Source organism: Triticum dicoccoides, chromosome 4A, assembly GCF_002162155.2.
Source record: "Triticum dicoccoides isolate Atlit2015 ecotype Zavitan chromosome 4A, WEW_v2.0, whole genome shotgun sequence".
NCBI lineage: Eukaryota > Viridiplantae > Streptophyta > Magnoliopsida > Poales > Poaceae > Triticum > Triticum dicoccoides.
In genome coordinates, this window is record NC_041386.1 from 112,710,205 (window position 1) to 112,728,754 (window position 18,550).

An 18,550-nucleotide genomic window follows, 5' to 3' on the forward strand; every position below is an offset into this window, starting at 1 on the left:
GTGCCTAGCTGTTGGACTCCGTTAAGGAGAATCAGCGGCTTCGACGTGGCATATTTAGTAAGTGCTTAAACGAACTTTGAAAAAAGAGTTCGGCGAGGAAGTCGACTAATAGAGTAATGTCTGTAGGTATGCTAACAGGTCGTCCTGCAGAGGAAATGCCCGGTTCTACGGGTGACCTTCTTCCCGAGCTCTCACAACTGCACGAGCGAGTTCGGCAGGTGATGCAAGGCGTCGCCCAGGCCTTGTGGCCATCCGTCTCCATGCCCGAAGGCCTTGGAGAGCTTGTAGAGAAGCTGAAGGGAGCGCGGCGATGCTTCCGATTGTGGAAGATGTCGGCCTGCCGTTAAGGCGCCAGGGAGGCCTGGGCCATGGTGAAGACGCGGTACACGAAGGCTGACCCAAACCGCATGGCCGAGGTCGGACCCGTGGGGCCCGATGGGAAGGAGATCCATGTGAGCTTAGTATACGGCCAAGTAGAATTGGCCGCAAAGTATTCCCAACAGGACTGTAAGCTAGACAGCCTGTTAGATGGTATTGAAGAGGAATACAATCAGTCAGATTGACTATGTAATTTTAATTGACATGTGTAATGCCTTCTAGCCGGATTGTAGATCGTTTGTCATGGCCGACCTTTTCGCTTCAACCTCGGGACCTGACGGTCCGGAGTGTGTCCGAATACCCTCGCGGTTATATAAGAAACGGGGTATGCATGGAGACTAGGCATAGGGGTCATTAGTGCTTGAACAGACAAGTGCCCAACTAGTTATGTTATATTACATGGTTAGTAAGAAACACCTTCCAGGGAGAATAGTTCCGTTAGGGGTTCCTTTCCCTGGGAGGCATGCCCTAAAGTGCATGTCCATTCTGCGAAAAGAGACGCAGGAAAACATCTGGGGGCGTATAGATAAATAAGTGAAAAAAGATCATATTTAGTTCACCGATCGAATATTCCCTTAAGAACGCTAGCTTTCGGCTTCACCCAGTCTGAGGTACACATCCGACTGACCCGGCAGAAACAATCGCAGAGGTGCTCCCTTTAACACCTAGCCGAACAATCGGGAACGTAGGGGTAAGCATAGGAGCCAGGCAACCCAGCTTGGCCAAAACTTAAGTCATATCGATGCATATAATGGTGAATAAAAGGTACATGCAGAAGTGTGACACATGTGTTGGGCATGAAGCCCGTATAAATAAGCTTATGTTTAAAGAAGCCCCCAGGTTTAATGAGCGCGGATAGCGCGTCACTTTATGAGCCTTTAAAGGCTATAAGAGAGAGAGAGAGGGGAGAAGGAGAGAAATGTAAGACAGAAAGTATATAAAACTGGACAGAGGAAGGAGACGAACACAGTGTCCGGCGCTAGGCATAGAATCTTCGGAGACGGGCTGCGTTCCATGGGTTTGGCTCGAGTCGGTTATCCGATGCATCTTGCAGGCGGTATGCTCCACCAGTCAGGACTTGGTCAATTATGAAGGGACCTTCCGACTTGGGCTTGAGTTTGTCCTTTTTCTTGTCCGGCAGGCGTAGAACTAATTCGCCAACATTGTAATTTTTGGCCCGTACTTCTCTGCTTTGGTATCTTCGAGCCTGCTGTTGATAGAATGCGGAACAGGCTTTTGCCACGTCACGCTCTTCCTCCAAGGCGTCCAAACTGTCCTGCCGATCGAGCTCGGCTTCTCTTTCTTCGTACATGCGCACTTGAGGTGAGTCATGAATTATGTCGCAGGGCAAAACTACCTCTACGCCGTACACCATGAAGAATGGTGTGTATCCGGTGGTGCGATTCGGCATGGTCCGCAGCCCCTAGAGTACGGAGTTGATCTCCTCTACCCAGTGCGTATTAGATTCCTTAAGGGACCGCACTAATCTGGGATTGATGCCGCTCATGATAAGACAATTTGCACGTTCGACCTGGCCGTTAGTTTGTGGGTGATAGACGGAAGCATAATCGAGCTTGATGCCCATGTTTTTGCACCAGAGTTTTACCTCATCGGCCGTAAAGTTCGTGCCGTTATCAGTGATGATGCTGTGGGGGACGCCGTAACAGGGTACAACCCCGAATATAAAGTCTATCACCGGTCCGGATTCGGCCGTCTTAACAGGCTTGGCTTCTATCCATTTAGTGAACTTATCCACCATGACCAGTAAGTATTTTTTCTTGTGGGTTCCGCCTTTAAGGGGTCCAACCATGTCAAGCCCCCAGACCGCGAAGGGCCAAGTGACGGGGATAGTTTGGAGGGCGGTGGGTGGCATATGGCTTTGGTTTGCAAAAAGCTGGCAACCGACGCATCGTTGGACTAAGTCCTGGGCGTCTGCCCGGGCCGTCGGCCAATAAAAGCCTGTACGGAAGGCCTTGCTTACAAGGGACCGAGCTGCAGCATGATGACCGCCGAGTCCAGCATGAATTTCAGCCAGGAGGTTCCGGCCTTCCTCTTCGGAGATGCACCTTTGAAGGACTCTTGTAGTGCTTTTCTCATAAAGCTCTCCCTCATGGACTTTATAGGCTTTAGATCGCCGCACTATGCAGTGTGCCTCATTTTGGTCCTCAGGGAGTTCCTGGCTAGTAAGGTAGGCGAGGAATGGTTCTGTCCACGGGGCGATGATGGCCATTATTACGTGGGCTGAAGGTGTTATTTCATTGGTAGAGCCTCCAATTATGTGAGAGTGTTCGGTGTCGGGCAGTGCAGTTGGGTTCGGGCTGTTATTGCCGGGTTCTCCTTCCCATACTACGGGTGGCTTGAACAGCCTTTCCAAGAAGATGTTGGGAGGGCTACATCACGTTTTGCGCCGATGCATGCCAGGACATCTGCCGCCTGATTATTTTCCCGGGCTATATGGTGAAATTCGAGCCATTCGAACCGAGCTGACATTTTTAGGACGGCGTTGCGATAAGCTGCCATTTTTGGATCCTTGGCATCAAAGTATCCATTTCTTTGGGGTATTACGAGGTTCGAGTCCCCACGCACCTCTAGGCGCTGAATGCCCATGGATATTGCCATCCAGAGACCATGTAAAAGGGCCTCATATTCGGCTGCATTGTTGGAGTTTGTGTACATTATCTGGAGTACGTATTGAACCATGTCTCCTATGGGGGACGTCAAAACGACGCCAGCCCCTAGACCGGCCAACATTTTGAATCCGTTGAAGTGCATGACCCAGTTTGAATATGTGCCGTACTCTTTAGGGAGTTCGGCCTTCGTCCATTCTGCGACGAAGTCGGCCAAAACTTGCGACTTGATAGCTCGCCGTGGCTTGTAAGTTATGTCGAACGGGAGGAGTTCAATGGCCCATTTTGCAATCTGGCCTATCGCGTCGCAGTTGTTTATAATATCGTTAAGTGGCACTTCCGAGGCTACCGTTATTGAACACTCTTGAAAGTAGTGTCGCAGCTTCCGGGATGCCATAAATACCGCGTACGCAATCTTTTGATAATGCGGGTACCGTGACTTGCACGGAGTAAGGACAGTGGACACATAGTAGACCGACTTTTGAAGGGGGAATTTGTGTCCGTCCGTTTCTCGTTCGACGACGAGCACTGCGCTTACGACCTGATGGGTTGCTGCAATGTATAATAGCATTGGTTCGCCAATGTTTGGCGTGGCCAGGACTGGGTTTGTTGCCAAGATGGCTTTTATTTTGTCGAGTCTGGACGTGGCTGCATCCGTCCACTCGAAGTGTTCGGTGCGCCGAAGGAGGCGGTAAAGGGGTAGGGTCTTTTCTCCCAAGCGGGAGATAAAGCGGCTTAGAGCCGCCACGCATCCGGTTAATTTTTGTATTTGTTTGAGGTCCTTCGGGATATCCAATTGTGACAGAGCTCGGATCTTGGCTGGATTTGCTTCAATTCCTCTACCGGATACAATGAAGCCCAAGAGCTTTCCGGCTGGAACGCCGAAAACGCATTTTTCCGGGTTGAGCTTGATGTCGTATGTTGGGAGGTTATCGAATGTTAGCCTCAAGTCGTCTACTAGAGATTCGACATGTCTTGTTTTAATGACCACATCATCTACGTATGCCTCCACTGTTTGCCGATCTGGTTTGCCAGACATGTCTGAATCATGCGCTGATATGTTGCGCCGGCGTGTTTGAACCTGAAGGGCATTGTGTTGAAGCAGAATGGGCCGTATGGTGTAATGAATGCCGTTGCGGCTTGGTCTGACTCTGCCATCTTTATTTTATGGTAGCCGGAGTATGCGTCGAGGAAACACAACGAATCATGTCCTGCGGTAGCGTCAATAATTTGATCGATGCGGGGGAGAGGGAAGGGATCCTTTGGGCAAGCCTTGTTAAGGTCTTTAAAATCAACGCACAGGTGCCAGGATTTGTCCTTCTTTGGTACCATCACCAGGTTTGCTAGCCAGTCCGGGTGTTTTATATCTTTGATGAATCCGGCCTCCAATAGCTTGGCTAGTTCCTCTCCCATGGCATGTCTCTTAGATTTGGAAAAACGCCGAAGAGCCTGTTTGACTGCTTTAATCCTTTTAGGATATTTAAGATGTGTTCGGCCAGCCTGCGTGGGATTCCTGGCATGTCTGAAGGGTGCCAGGGGAAAATGTCCCAGTTCTCTCGTAGGAACTCTCGCAGTGCGGCGTCTACATCAGGGTTTAACTGTGCCCCGATGGAAGCTGTTTTATTGGGGTCCGTTGGAAGGACCTAGAATTTGACTATTTCGTCCGCCGGTTTAAATGAGGTGGACTTGGATCTTTTGTCGAGTATCACATCGTCCCTATTCACCATGGAGCGCAGCGCAGTCAGTTCCTCAGCTGCTAGGGCTTCGGATAGCGCCTCGAGGGCCAGTGCGGCTATCTTGTTTTCAGCGCGGAGTGCTATGTCCGGATCACTAGCGAGAGTGATGATTCCGTTAGGCCCGGGCATCTTGAGCTTCATGTACCCGTAATGGGGTATTGCTTGGAAGATTGTAAACGCTTCCCGCCCTAGCAAAGCGTGATATCCGCTACTGAACGGGGCCACTTGGAACGTGACCTCTTCGGACCTGTAATTATCCGGCGTGCCGAACACCACATCTAGTGTAATTTTTCCTGTACAGCGCGCTTCCCGACTGGGGATTATTCCTCTAAAGGTTGTGCTGCTTCGCTCAATGCGGTTCCAGTCTATTTCCATTTTTGAAGGGTTTCCTCATAAATGAGGTTCAATCCGCTGCCGCCATCCATGAGTACCTTGGTAACACAAAAGCCGTCCACTATTGGACTGAGGACCAATGCGGCTGGTGCTCGGGCTGTTCGGAATTTAGGTTCATCACTGGCGTTAAAAGTAATAGCCGTGTCACTCCATGGGTTTATTGTTTCTACTTGGTAGACTTCGGCAAGGTGCGGAGTGTTCTTTTTAGCATATTATTTGATGCGAAAGTCTCGAGGACTGTTAATACCGTACTGGTGTCTCTGGGGTGGCTTTCTGTGGCTTCTGGAATTAGAAGATCTTCGCCAATTTTTGCCACCTGCCGGAGTATCCAACATGCTCTAAGGCTGTGAGTTGGTGTGGCGCCCTCTGCACTGTGAATTTTACAGGGTCCATTAAGCCATCCTTCCAGTACGGTTCCATGCCCTGTAGAGGGCTTTTGCTTTTTGGTATTGAACCCGGGTGTCTGGCGATGATGCACCCTTTTATTTCAGACTGGGTTTGTATTCAGGGCCGGATTGTCCCAAAATTTTATTTCGGTTTTCCAGGCGCTTTCCATCGCACAGTACTTTCGTACTATGGACGCCAAGTCAGCGAAGCGTGTAATATCACGGCGACTTATGGCGTTGAGGATTCCCTTGTCCGTGCAATTATTGCAGAAGAATGATATTGCGTCCTCCTCGCGGCAGTCCTTTATCCTGTTCAAAACCAGGAGGAATCTGGCCCAGTAATGATGTACTGTTTCTTCGGGCTCTTGCCTAATTTGGGATAGATCGCTTATGTATGGGTGGGTGGGTGGAATCAAATCCGAAACCTCACCCAATCTGAGACCTAGGGGCCAAGGAGTTTCCGAACTCGGAAGTTTGGATTCTTGGATGCTGTCCAATGAATCTAGCCCGTCGCCTGACTTTAAGTTCAGGTCTTGAGTGATGTCCTCCCCTCTGCGGGTATCCGGCTTGGAGGGATCGGGAATCCGGACATAGCTAGTCCTTAAGATATATGAAGGGCCGCTGCATTGTCTCTCTACCACGGCAATGTGATGGGTGACCTAGGGAGAGTTAATCTCTCTCAGATCGGGTTTAGGCCCAATCTGGTCATGATCCGTAGCGACTCCTAGGGCGGCGAAGCGATCCAAGAGCTCGTTTAGGGAAGAGAGCTCCATTGCATCTAGTTGCTCGGTGAATTCTGGGCTGACGTGAAGATTGCTTTCGATGACCCGAGAGGTCATCGTCGGCGCAGCAGCCGAACGGGTGGTCATAAGGAAACCACCTAGCCTGAGAGTTTCGCCAATAGCCAAAGCTCCCTTAGCAACGGTGCCGTCTTTAAAGATGGGATGAGGCATCCTTCTTGATGGCGACGACACAGAGGAACTCTCAATGAAAGCACCAATGTCGGTGGCAAAACCGGTGGATCTCGGGTAGGGGGTCCTGAACTGTGCGTCTAAGGCGGATGGTAACAGGAGGTAGGGGACATGATGTTTTACCCAGGTTCGGGCCCTCTTGAGGCTTTGTTCGGTTAATCCCAACCCCGGGTGGATTGGAGGGGATTTGCAGGGATTTTGGCTTGCAGGGGATTAATTCCCCCTCAATCCCCTTCAAATCCACCTCAACCAAACAAGCCCTGATGGAGGTAAAACCCTACGTCCTGCTTGATTAATATTGATGATATGGGTAGTACAAGAGTAGATCTACCACGAGATCAAGGAGGCTAAACCCTAGAAGCTGGCCTATGGTATGATTGTTGTTCCTACGGACTAAAACCCTCCGGTTTATATAGACACCGGAGAGGGCTATGGTTACACAGAGTCGGTTACAATGGTAGGGGATCTACATATCCGTATCGCCAGGCTTGCCTTCCACGCCAAGGAAAGTCCCTTCTGGACACGGGACGAAGTCTTCAACCTTGTATCTTCATAGTCCAGGAGTCCGGCCGAAGGTATAGTCCGGCTATCCGGACACCCCCTAATCCAGGACTCCCTCACTCACATTTGCTGAACTTGGCGTATAACTGATGTTCTCTGAGCTTACCAAGTGCCAAACGCAAATGTTCTTTATGTTCTTCTTCATTCTTTGAGTAAACCAGTATATCATCAATGAACACTACGACGAACTTATCCAAAAACTCCATTAACACTTTGTTCATCATGTTCATAAAATAGGCAGGTGCGTTAGTCAGGCCAAATGACATAACGGTATACTCATGCAGCCCACTGTCTAAGGTATGTCCTGCTCTCGAATCTTCAATTGGTGGTATCCTGATCGCAAATCGATCTTGGAAAATACCTTAGCTCCTTCAATTGGTCAAACAAATCATTGATCATCGGCAGTGGGTACTTATTCTTGATTGTCACTTCATTCAATCCTCGATAATCAACAACCATCCTTAACGATCCATCCTTCTTTTCCACTAGAAGTATTGGTGATCCCCAAGGTGACGAACTTGGGCGAATATATCCCTTATCCAGTAACTCTTTAATCTGCTTCTTAATCTCCTCCAAATCCTTTGCAGGCATTCTATACGGTCTCTTAGATATTTGTCCTGTGCCTGGCAAAAGCTCAATGAAAAGCTCAATGTCTCTATCCGGTGGCATGCCTGGCAATCCTTCTGGAAATACATCCGGAAAATCCTTTACCACCAGTACCTCCTCCTGTACAACTCCTGATAAGGAATTTACTTGAGTCCTATTCAGCACATGCCGTGATACATACTTGATCCTTCTTCCCTCTGGCGTGGTAAGCAAAATCGACTTACTGGCGCAATCGATGTTTCCTCCATACATCGATAGCCATTCCATACCCAGAATTACATCCAAACCTTGCGATTCCAAAATGATCAAATCCGAGGGAAACACATGCCTACCTATACTCAGTGGCACTTGAAAACATCCTTTACTGGCCATATACTCCTCTCCTGGTGAGCTTACTAACATAGGTGTTCTAAGAACCTTGGTGGGAAGTTTATACTTATCCACGAATCCCCTTGATATGTATGAATGCGATGCACCCGTATAAAAAAGAATGATTGCAGTAAAAGACTTAACCAAAAACTTACCGATTACTGCATCTGGCTGGGCTTCAACCTCCTCCACGCTAACGTGGTTCACCTGTCCCCTATTGAAAGGGTTCGGCTTCTTCCTAGAGCTTCCATTGCCATTTCCATTCTGGGCTTCAGGACATTCATTGGCATAATGTCCGGTCTTTTGACACTTATAACAATTGACTTGACTCAGGTCTCTCTTGGCTGGGGTTGATGGGTTGGTACGGTTCTGACCGTTGCTCCCCCCATTCCCATTACCATTCTTGGGGCCTGTCGGTGTCAAAACCGGCGGATCTCGGGTAAGGGGTCCCAAACTATGCGTCTAAGGCAGATGGTAACAGGAGGCAGGGGACAAGATGTTTTACCCAGGTTCAGGCCCTCTTGATGGAGGTAAAACCCTACGTCCTGCTTGATTATTCTTGATAATATGAGTAGTACAAGAGTTGATCTACCACGAGATTAGAGAGGCTAAACCCTAGAAGATAGCCTATGGTATGATTATGTGTTGTACTATGGACTAAAACCCTCTGGTTTATATAGACACCGGAGGGGGCTAGGGTTACACAAGGTCAGTTACAAAGGAGGAGATATACATATCCGTATTGCCTAGCTTGCCTTCCACGCCAAGTAGAGTCCCATACAGACACGGGACAAAGTCTTCAATCTAGTATCTTCATAGTCCAACAGTCCGGCCAAAGGATAGTCCGATAGTCCGGAGACCCCCTAATCCAGGACTCCCTCTGTAGCCCCTGAACAAGGCTTCAATGACGATGAGTCCGACGCGCAGTGTTGTCTTCGGCATTGCAAGGTGGGTTCCTCCTCCGAATACACCACGGAAGAATTTGAATACAAGGATAGTGTCCGACCCTACAAAATATGTTCCACATACCACCGTAGAGAGAATAATATTACCACAAATCTAATCTACTGACACGTTTTGGCAGCATGACATCACGCCATGGCCCGGTAATTATTTGAACCGTTTTTCTTGACACGTCTTGTCGAAGCCCCGCACATAACGCGAGGCGGTTTCTTGGCACGTCTTGTCGAAGCAGAGATCGTGTTCCCCTTATTACGGGATTCTCATCAATACGGACGTGGGTAACCCAACCGCGCCATCAATTACGGCGCTTGGTGGATAAGCGAGTTTTACCAGGCTAGTGGGGGCGCATAGTTTAGTCTGCCCTTATAAAGGGATAAGATCTCACTTTTTTCTACCCATGCCTTCTCCTCCTTGCTCATCCATTCTCGCGCACTCGAGCTCCAGCGCCCAAGTCTGCATCCTCCTTCTCAACTCTCTCCAAAACATGTCCGGAGCGGGAGGCAAGTCGATGGCCTCCTCCGTCACGGAGGGGCACATCAAAAATTTGTGTGGAGCCGGATACTTAGCTGCGGACATCGCGCACCGGCTGCCAGCCGCGGGGCAGGTCATCCCTACCCTAGAACCTCACGAGAGGGTGGTCTTCCTCCCCCACTTCGTCCGCGGACTAGGGTTTCCCCTTCATCCATTTGTCCGTGGCCTCATGTTCTATTATGGGCTGGACTTTCATGATCTGGCCCCAAACTTCATCCTCAACATCTCGACGTTCATCGTCGTGTGCGAGGCCTTCCTTCGCATCCGGCCCCACTTCGGCCTATGGCTAAAGACCTTCAATATCAAGTCGAAGGTGGTGGGCAGCCAACAAGCGGAATGCGGGGGAGCCATGGTGGGCAAAATGTCCAACGTTGCATGGCTCGAGGGCTCCTTCGTGGAGACCGTAAAGGGCTGGCAATCGGGGTGGTTCTACATCACCGAGCCGCGCGACACCAACTGGGTGGCGGCCCCTGAGTTTCGATCCGGAATCCCCACGTGGCTCACTTCCTGGAAGGAGAAGGGCCTGTCTTGGGGTTCATCGGTGGAGCTGGACGGACTCCAGAAGTGTATCTAGAACATGACAAGCAAGAAACTTAAGCTTGTCAATATAGTCCAGGTCATGCTCTTCCGCCGGATCCTCCTGTGTCAACAACGGGATTTCAACTTATGGGAGTTCGACCCGGCCCGGCACCAGACTCTAAGCCAGCTCTTCGACACGACACACAAAGACGTCTGGAGGGTGCTGTTCAAGGGCGCCGAGGTCCCTCCCTCTCTCACCGAGGATTGCGGGCTAAGCGCGAAGCGCCCTGCGAATCCTGTTAGTTCTGTACATCTGGTAGGATATTTACTGCCCATAGCTTAACCACATGCGGGGTCTGAGCTCCCATGCCTTTGACAGGACTGGGTGGAGGCATCATAGCAGAATGACTGTCCGGCCCCTCTGCCTGAAGACACAGCGGACGCTCTCCTGACGGAGATGCTGACTCCGGCTCCTTATAAGGTGCCGGAGAAGACCAAGAAGAAGGCCAAGGGAACCCTAAAGATTTCTCGGTGCCAGGTGGTATCAGACTCATCGTCCGATAACTCCGCGACGCACTCCTCCCATGAAGACGAGGAGGAAGATGAAGATGCTCCCCCTCCAGCAGGGGAGACAAGAAAATGAAGGCCAGCCCAACCGAGGAGGACGAAGGGTCCAAGGAAGGAAGGACTCTCCTTCCGGACTGCTCCACCACCATCGCCGAAGGCGAAGACGAGTGGCTGCTCAAGGCCAAGCCCCTGGCAAAGTCGTAAGTATTCGGATACTAGAGTAACTCATAGCATACCTTTGTCGCACTGCTTCTCCTGACGCCGAATATGATTATGCAGACCGCCCCAAGCCCGTATCGACGTATCCTCGTTGGACGGCTCCTTGGATTCGTCAGATATAGATAGCGATCCACTTCCGACCGCCTCCCCCCTTGCCCTACGAACAATGCCGAGGTATTGTCTCAAGGGGCGCCGAGCCGGGGGGAGACAGTCCCGGAGGCGCCTCTAGGCGACCTTCCGGACTCTAGAGCAAAGGGAGCAAGGCTCCCCGGGGCTCCAAGTCCGGCTCTCAGCCGAACACCGCGCCGGAACCTCCAGTGGTTCCGGACTCGGGCAGGCGGCCCCCTTCCAAAAGGGGTAAGACGCCCATGCTGGTGACCTTTGTCCATCTAGAGGCACTGGACAACCTGCTGGGAGCGCTTTCATCGATGAAGAGCACCACACTATTATGAGTGCGGTGATCAAGAAGGTTCAGTCCGCCAAGAGCGGACTGACTGAAGCCTGTGCCAGCCTTCTAACAGGCTTTGAGGTAAGTATTTAAAATATAGGAAAAATATTACCGCATAGATAGTAGCCCCTGATGCTCTGTTTGGTGTTCACAAAGAAAAGCCGAATAGAGGATCAAATAATATCTGCAGGAGTCTAATATAAGTATGTCTATATGCGTATGCAGGCTTCGCTGCTGACCTCTGCCGCACTGACTACGGAGGTCGCCGCACTGAAGCAGGACCTCGAGGGGTCATAGAGAGAGCTCGGCCTTGCCAAGAGGCAGGTCGAGGAGAACAAAGGTGAGTAATACCTTGTCTATATATATATACAAAAAAGATGCGATTGCAAAATGATAGGATCATCATGAATTTGCCAGGGGCCACGACCGAAGTGGCGACCCTGAAGCAAGCGCTGTCTGAGGCCGAAAACAAAGCGGCCCAGGAGTGCACTGAGCGGGAAAAGCAAGAGGCACGGGTGGGCGAGGTGCAGCAAGAGCTCCAAGCTCTCGTGACGAAGCACGAGGCGTTGGAGCTTGACTCGAAGACGCGAGAGTCTGAGCTTGCCGCGGCCCTCGAGAGCGCAAAGAGTGCCAAGGCTGAAGCCCAAAAGGCCCTCCAGGAGATTGAGGCGATGAGGAAGATAGCGGCAAGTGAGGCATTCAGTATGCAAAGCAAGCATGTGAAAGTAAATTACTTGTTACTTACCCGAGTTCGGAGCTCTCCAGGAGCATTCGCAGATTTGCCCTGCAGCGTGTCGAATGCCACAAAGTTTTACCAGGCCGAGGAGGGAAGCTCGACGGAGAAGCTGTTCTAGTCTCAGTATACTGGGACCGAACACCCGATGCCTATGAGCGACCAGCTGAAGCAATTGGTCGAGCTGCACAAGGCGGCCGAACAGGCCATGAAGGGCTTTATAGTCTGGATGTGTCCTGGCGACGCCCTTCCCAACAGCTACTTCGGCCTGGTGAGGCGGCTTGTGGATGCCTACCCACGGCTGGAAGTCATCAAGATGTCCGTCTGCATCGAAGGTGCACGCCGGGCTTTCGCCCGTGCGAAGGTGCACTGGGCCAAGATGGATGCCGTGAAGCTGGTGAAGGAGGGGCCGCCACAGGGCAAGGAGCATCACCACCCCGAGATGTATTATGAGGGTGTCCTGAAGGGTTCCCGTCTTGTAGCGGACGAGTGTGCGAAAGATGTAATATTTGAATGAACTTGCTCGTGTGATCCTGTATTATGAAAACTTGTTCATATGCGCTATGCAACGCTTGTTTGAATTTAAAATATTACCTTCTGTTCGGTTGTTTATCAAATCTGAGAGATGGCTAGTCGTCGGCTTCTGCCCCCATGCCACGAGTGCTGGGGTGTTCGGGATAAACCTGAGCACTCTTGTTCCCATTTTTGGGTCCTTCGAGGGAGGTGCTCAGCACAACGAACAAGGCAATCAGACTATAATACTTTATCACTCTCACTTAGCCATAGAATTCTATAATTTTAAATTTTGGCGAAGCCCCTAGTATTCGGAAGGCTGAATTCAGGGCGCTATACACGCCTTAAGCCGGACAAAGCCGACTCCTCGCTCTAAGCGACATAAGTCTTTAGGGACTCGAAACCTCTAGAACAGCGACCAGTCTCTCGCCTTATCATGACAGACAGTTTTAGCTTTCTCTACTGAGGTGCTTAGCCTAGCAGAACCGGGGCACAATCGCAGTAGTTCTCCCAGTGCTACCTTAGCCGATATAGCGGAACGTAAGGTACCAAAACATGGGAGCCGGGCAAACCCAACTATTGACCCAAGACATGACCTGCCATTGTCAATATTGTCGCTGTTAATGCGGCGCTTGTGTTTGTTGCGACGTGACCTACCATTGCCATCCTTGGTATCCAAAGTACCATGGTTCTTTGATATGTTATTGCTGTGAGCCAGCCAGCTGTCTTCTCTCGCGCAAAAGTAGTTCATGAGTGTCATGAGGGCTGCCATGGATTCCTGGCCAAGGTGCCGGGCGAGCCACTCGTCGCAGATGTTGTGCTTAAAAGCTGCTAGGGCCTCTGCATCCGGACAGTCAACGATTTGATTTTTCTTTGTTAGGAACTGTGTCCAGAATTGCCTGGCTGATTCCTATGGCTGCTGAATTATGTGGCTCAAGTCATCGGCATCCGGTGGTCGCACATAAGTGCCCTGGAAGTTGTCGAGGAATTCGGCTACCAGATCTTCCCAACAACCAATGGATTCTGCTGGCAAGATATTGAGCCAATGCCGAGCCGGTCCTTTGAGCTTGAGTGGGAGGTATTTGATGGCATGTAGATCATCACCGCGGGCCATGTGGATGTGCAGGAGGAAATCCTCGATCCATACTGCAGGATCTGTTGTGTCGTCGTATGATTCGATATTTACGGGTTTGAAAAGTTCTGGGATTTGGTGATCCATCACTTCGTTTGTGTAGCATAGGGGGTGTGCGGCGCCTCTGTACTGGGCTATATCGCGACGCAACTCAAATGAGTCTTGCCCGCTGTGTTCGTCCCGGCCGGACTTACTTTTACTGTATCCAGCGTGACGGTTATCGTCTCGCATAGTGGCGCTCCCGCGTGATCCGTAGATCGATCTTGCATGTTTTGCTTTGTCCTCCAATACGTCTCGCAGGTCTAGCATGTTTCCCCGTGCCTTGTCATTTTTATTTGAGTGGCGTCGGGGTGCGGGCTGAGTTTTTGGCTGAAAATGCCTCTCTGTCGCGGCCACGAGGTGGCCGGTCAGCCGCATCATATGCTGGAGATGTATGTTTGAGTGCTTCCTCCTCCAGTCAGGGTAGCAACCTACGCTTTGGGTAACTCTTGGAGGGGGTTCGAGTTTATATTCCTTGGCCGCAAGGACTTCAGTCCATCTATCAGCTAGCAAATCTTGATCAGCTTGAAGCTGCTGTTGCTTTTTCTTAAGGCTGTTTGCCGTGGCTATAAGCCGGCGCTTGAAGCACTCTTGTTCGACGGGATCCTCAGGCACGACGAATTCGTCATCTTCGAGGCTTGCCTCGTCTTCGAAGGGAGGCATGTAATTATTATCCTCCGCCTCTCCATCTGCCGCTCTCTCTGGAGGGCTGGCTTCTCCATCCTCCTGCCCTAAATCTTGCCGAAGGGGATTGTTGTCGTCTTCGGCACTGTCCGGAGTGCTATTATCTCCTGTGCCGGGGTCACCACTTTTGCTTTGGCGAGACTTAGAGTGGCGCCGCTGACGCCGGCGCTTGGGTTTCTTCTTGGAGGGGTCATCCTCCACTATCTCGTCGCCATTGCCTTCTTTGGGTGTGTCCACCATGTATATATCATATGATGAGGTGGCTGTCAAGTGCCCTGTGGGCAGTGGTTCCTCTTCGTCTCCCGCATCATCGTCCGTACCGTCGACGTCTTCGGAGTTGAAGTCGAGCATGTCGGTCAAGTCGTCGACAGTGGCTATTAAGTGGGTGGTGGGTGGGTGGTGAATTTCTTGGTCATCCGCATCCCAATCTCGCCGGACATAGTTCGGCCAGAATTCTCCTGAGAAGGAGAGAGACCTTAATGAGTTCAGTATGTCGCCGAAGGGCGAGTGCTGAAAAATGTCCACGGAGGTAAACTCCATGATCGGCGCCCAATCGGATTCGATAGGCACGGGCGTAGGGGGTTCAGAGTTCGTGGCCGGAGAAGGATCCGGCAGTTTGGCAACACGGCTCTCGTGAAGGGTAAGGTCGATATTCGGCTCGATCGCCGCTGAGGATACGACCTCTGTGGCGGGTTCTATCCACCCGTCCATGGATGGCGCAACTGGTTCCGAATTGAGGGTCGAAGCGGTTGCCGGTGCGATCTCCTGAACATTGTCCGATGGTAGAGCTAAATCGTACTCATCGTGACCGTGTGGCACACAAGGCAGGGGCTCGAATCCGTCGAAGATCAAGTCTCCGCGGATATCGACCGTGTAGTTTAAGCTTCCAAACCTGACCTGATGACCAGGGGCGTAACTCTCGATCTGCTCCAGGTGGCCAAGCAAGTTGGCCCGCAGTGCGAAGCCGCCGAATAGAAAGATCTGTCCGGGGAGAAAAGTCTCACCCTGGACTGCATCGCTATCGATGATCGAAGGAGCCATCAAGCCTAACGGTGATGACATAGAGGAACTCTTAATGAAAGCACCAATGTCGGTGTCAAAACCGGCAGATCTCAGGTAGGGGGTCCCGAACTGTGCGTCTAAGGCGGATGGTAACAGGAGGCAGGGGACATGATGTTTTACCCAGGTTCGGGCCCTCTTGATGGAGGTAAAACCCTACGTCCTACTTGATTATTCTTGATAATATGAGTAGTACAAGAGTTGCTCTACCGCGAGATCGGAGAGGCTAAACCCTAGAAGCTAGCCTATGGTATGATTATGTGTTGTCCTACAGACTAAAACCCTCTGGTTTATATAGACACTGGAGGGGGCTAGGGTAACACAAGGAGGAGATATACATATCCGTATTGCCTAGCTTGCCTTCCACGCCAAGTAGAGTCCCATCCGGACACAGGACGAAGTCTTCAATCTTGTATCTTCATAGTCCAACAGTCCGGCCAAAGGATATAGTCCGGCAGTCTGGAGACCCCCTAATCCAGGACTCCCTCAGGGCCATTATGATTATGCGAACTCCCTCCTCCATGGGTATGCTGAAAATGACCTCCCGATTTCGGGGTAAAACGTGGCTTCTACTGAGCTCCTGAATTGTATTTCCCTTGTCCGTACTTCCTCTTGTGGTTCTCAATCTGTTGCTGCTTCCCTTCTATCATAAGAGCACGATCTACCAACTCCTGGTAGTTGTTAAAAGTTGCTACCATCAACTGCATGCTCAACTCATCATTCAGTCCTTCGAGAAACTTCTCCTGCTTAGCTGCATTCGTAGCAACGTCATCCGGGGCATAATGTGCTAACTTACTAAAGTCATCCACGTATTGGCCAACTGTCCGTCCTCCTTGGCGCAAGTTGCGAAACTCACGCTTCTTCATGGCCATAGCTCCTGCTGAAACATGGGCTTTATAGAAAGCTTGCTGAAACTGGTCCCATGTGACAGTGTCGATAGGGCGAGTGGCTGTGTAATTCTCCCACCATGATGCTGCGGGTCCATCAAGCTGATGTGCGGCAAAGTGCACTCTCTCCGCATCTGTGCATCATGGAGTGGTCAGCTCCCTTCCAACCTTGCGGAGCCAATCATCTACAACAATCGGCTCGGTGCTGCTGGAAAACACCGGCGGATCCAACCTCAAGAAACGGGCCAAATGGTCAACAGGTGGTGGTGGTGGTGGGTTGCTGTTGTTGTTGTTGCCTTGGTTCTGATTCTGGACTAGCAACTGCATCAATGCATTCTGCTGCTGGATCAACTGAGTGACCTCCGGCGGGAAAGCAAATCCATTGTGACATCTCAGAGGCATATGAGGGTTTAGAAAAGATGAGAATATAGAATAGAATGGGATCTAAAGGGAAAAACACTACCCATATGCACATGAGACAAAAACAATCATATCACTCCAATCAATTTCAAACAAGGCATACAATCGATCTAACTATCGTTACAAAGTTCTCGGACTATACTATATACATGGGGAAAATACTACTACTGATATGGTGGTCTACTAGAAATTTTGATCGGTCGAAGACTCCATGATATCTGCTCCAGCTTCATCCTCCAAATCATCATCACTGGGGTCCGAATCGGTGTCATCGATTATGATGTAGTTCTCTGGGTAAGTGCAATCATCGTTTTCTCCTCCTGTTGCTGGGTCTCCCATGAATACTCTGATCTTCTTTATCAGGATGTCATTCTTCTCCACTAGTATGATGATTTCCTCCTCATAATCTTCATGTGTAGCCTTGAGTTCTTCCTCCAAATCCGTGATTCTTGTCATCGCCTTCTTCAGATCTATCATGCCTGCGCACATCTGGTTCTCCCGATGTCGAATGTGCTGGTTTAGCTCCTGGATAAAAGTTGTGATTGATCTATCCTTCCTGGTGTTGATCATCTCCCATTGCTCATTTCGGTGCCCACAAATCTGGTAGATAGTATCCTTGAGATCATTGCGGTAAATTTCTCCAATACGTCCCATGGTGATGTGGGCTGCCATGCTCCTTCCTAAACTCCAAGTTGGTGCATCAAAGGAAAACTCTATGGGCTCGATGACTGGCGCGAACGTCCTTCCTGGAACTTGGACTTGAATCATCCAGCGCTCCTCTTCGGGTAAAGTGGCGTTGTAGGTCCCGGTGAAGCTTGGTACTCCGATGTTCAGGTACTTAGCGACTTCCTTCAGGTGGCATCCAAAGGGTGTATCTTCATCTGGTTGCGTGAACTTGTTCCTTGCATCAGCCATCCTAAAAGAGCAGAAAAGATGAGAAGTCAGAAATGAGAAGAGAATAGTGATCTAGGTCTTTATCTTAGTGGTCGTGTCCTACAGTCAGCGTGTGCTCTAATACCATCTTGTAGTGACCCGACCTCAGACGGTCAAGTCTCTGTGCTTCAGTGTCATCCCTGGATCAGTAATCACTACAAAAAAAGACACATCCGTGACATTTTGGGCCGAACAATTTTTTTTTCTGTCATACATATGACACTTCTATGATGATAATTGTGACAAAACCCGGTATCATCATAGATGTGGTGGGCCCCTACTTCTATGACAAAAAATCATGACAGAAAATGGGCTTTTCGTCCTGGGCGGGCGGGAGACGCAGCTCCATGACATTCTTTGGGCCGTCCATGACGGAAAAAACCGTGGTAGAAGCGAGGGGGAGGAAAATTTCGGGGAGTTCCCGGTTACGGTGGGAGGTCGGGGGCCGAGTGATGCGCGTTTCTCTCATACACGTACGAGCGTGTGTGCGAGGCGTTGGCTCTAACTGAATCCGAGCGAGGCGTTGGGCTCTAACTGAACCCGAGCGATTGCACTGCAGGCTACACGTTACTGAACCCGAGCGATCGATCGATGGCTGTTAACTGAACCCGATCGAGCGATTCCTTTGCTACTGCTGCTAACTGAAGCCGATCGATGGGATGAACAGTGAGCGTTGCGAGGGGGGGTTGGATGAATAGTGAGCGGTGGTGTTGCCTCTGGATGAACAGGACCCCGTGGTGTGGTGGAGGGCTGGATGAACAGTAGACGAAGGAGGGGTGCCCGTGGAGGGGTGGATGAACAGGACCCCGTGGTGTGGAGGGCTGGATGAATAGTAGACGGTGGAGGGGTGGTTGAACAGGACCCCGTGGTGTGGAG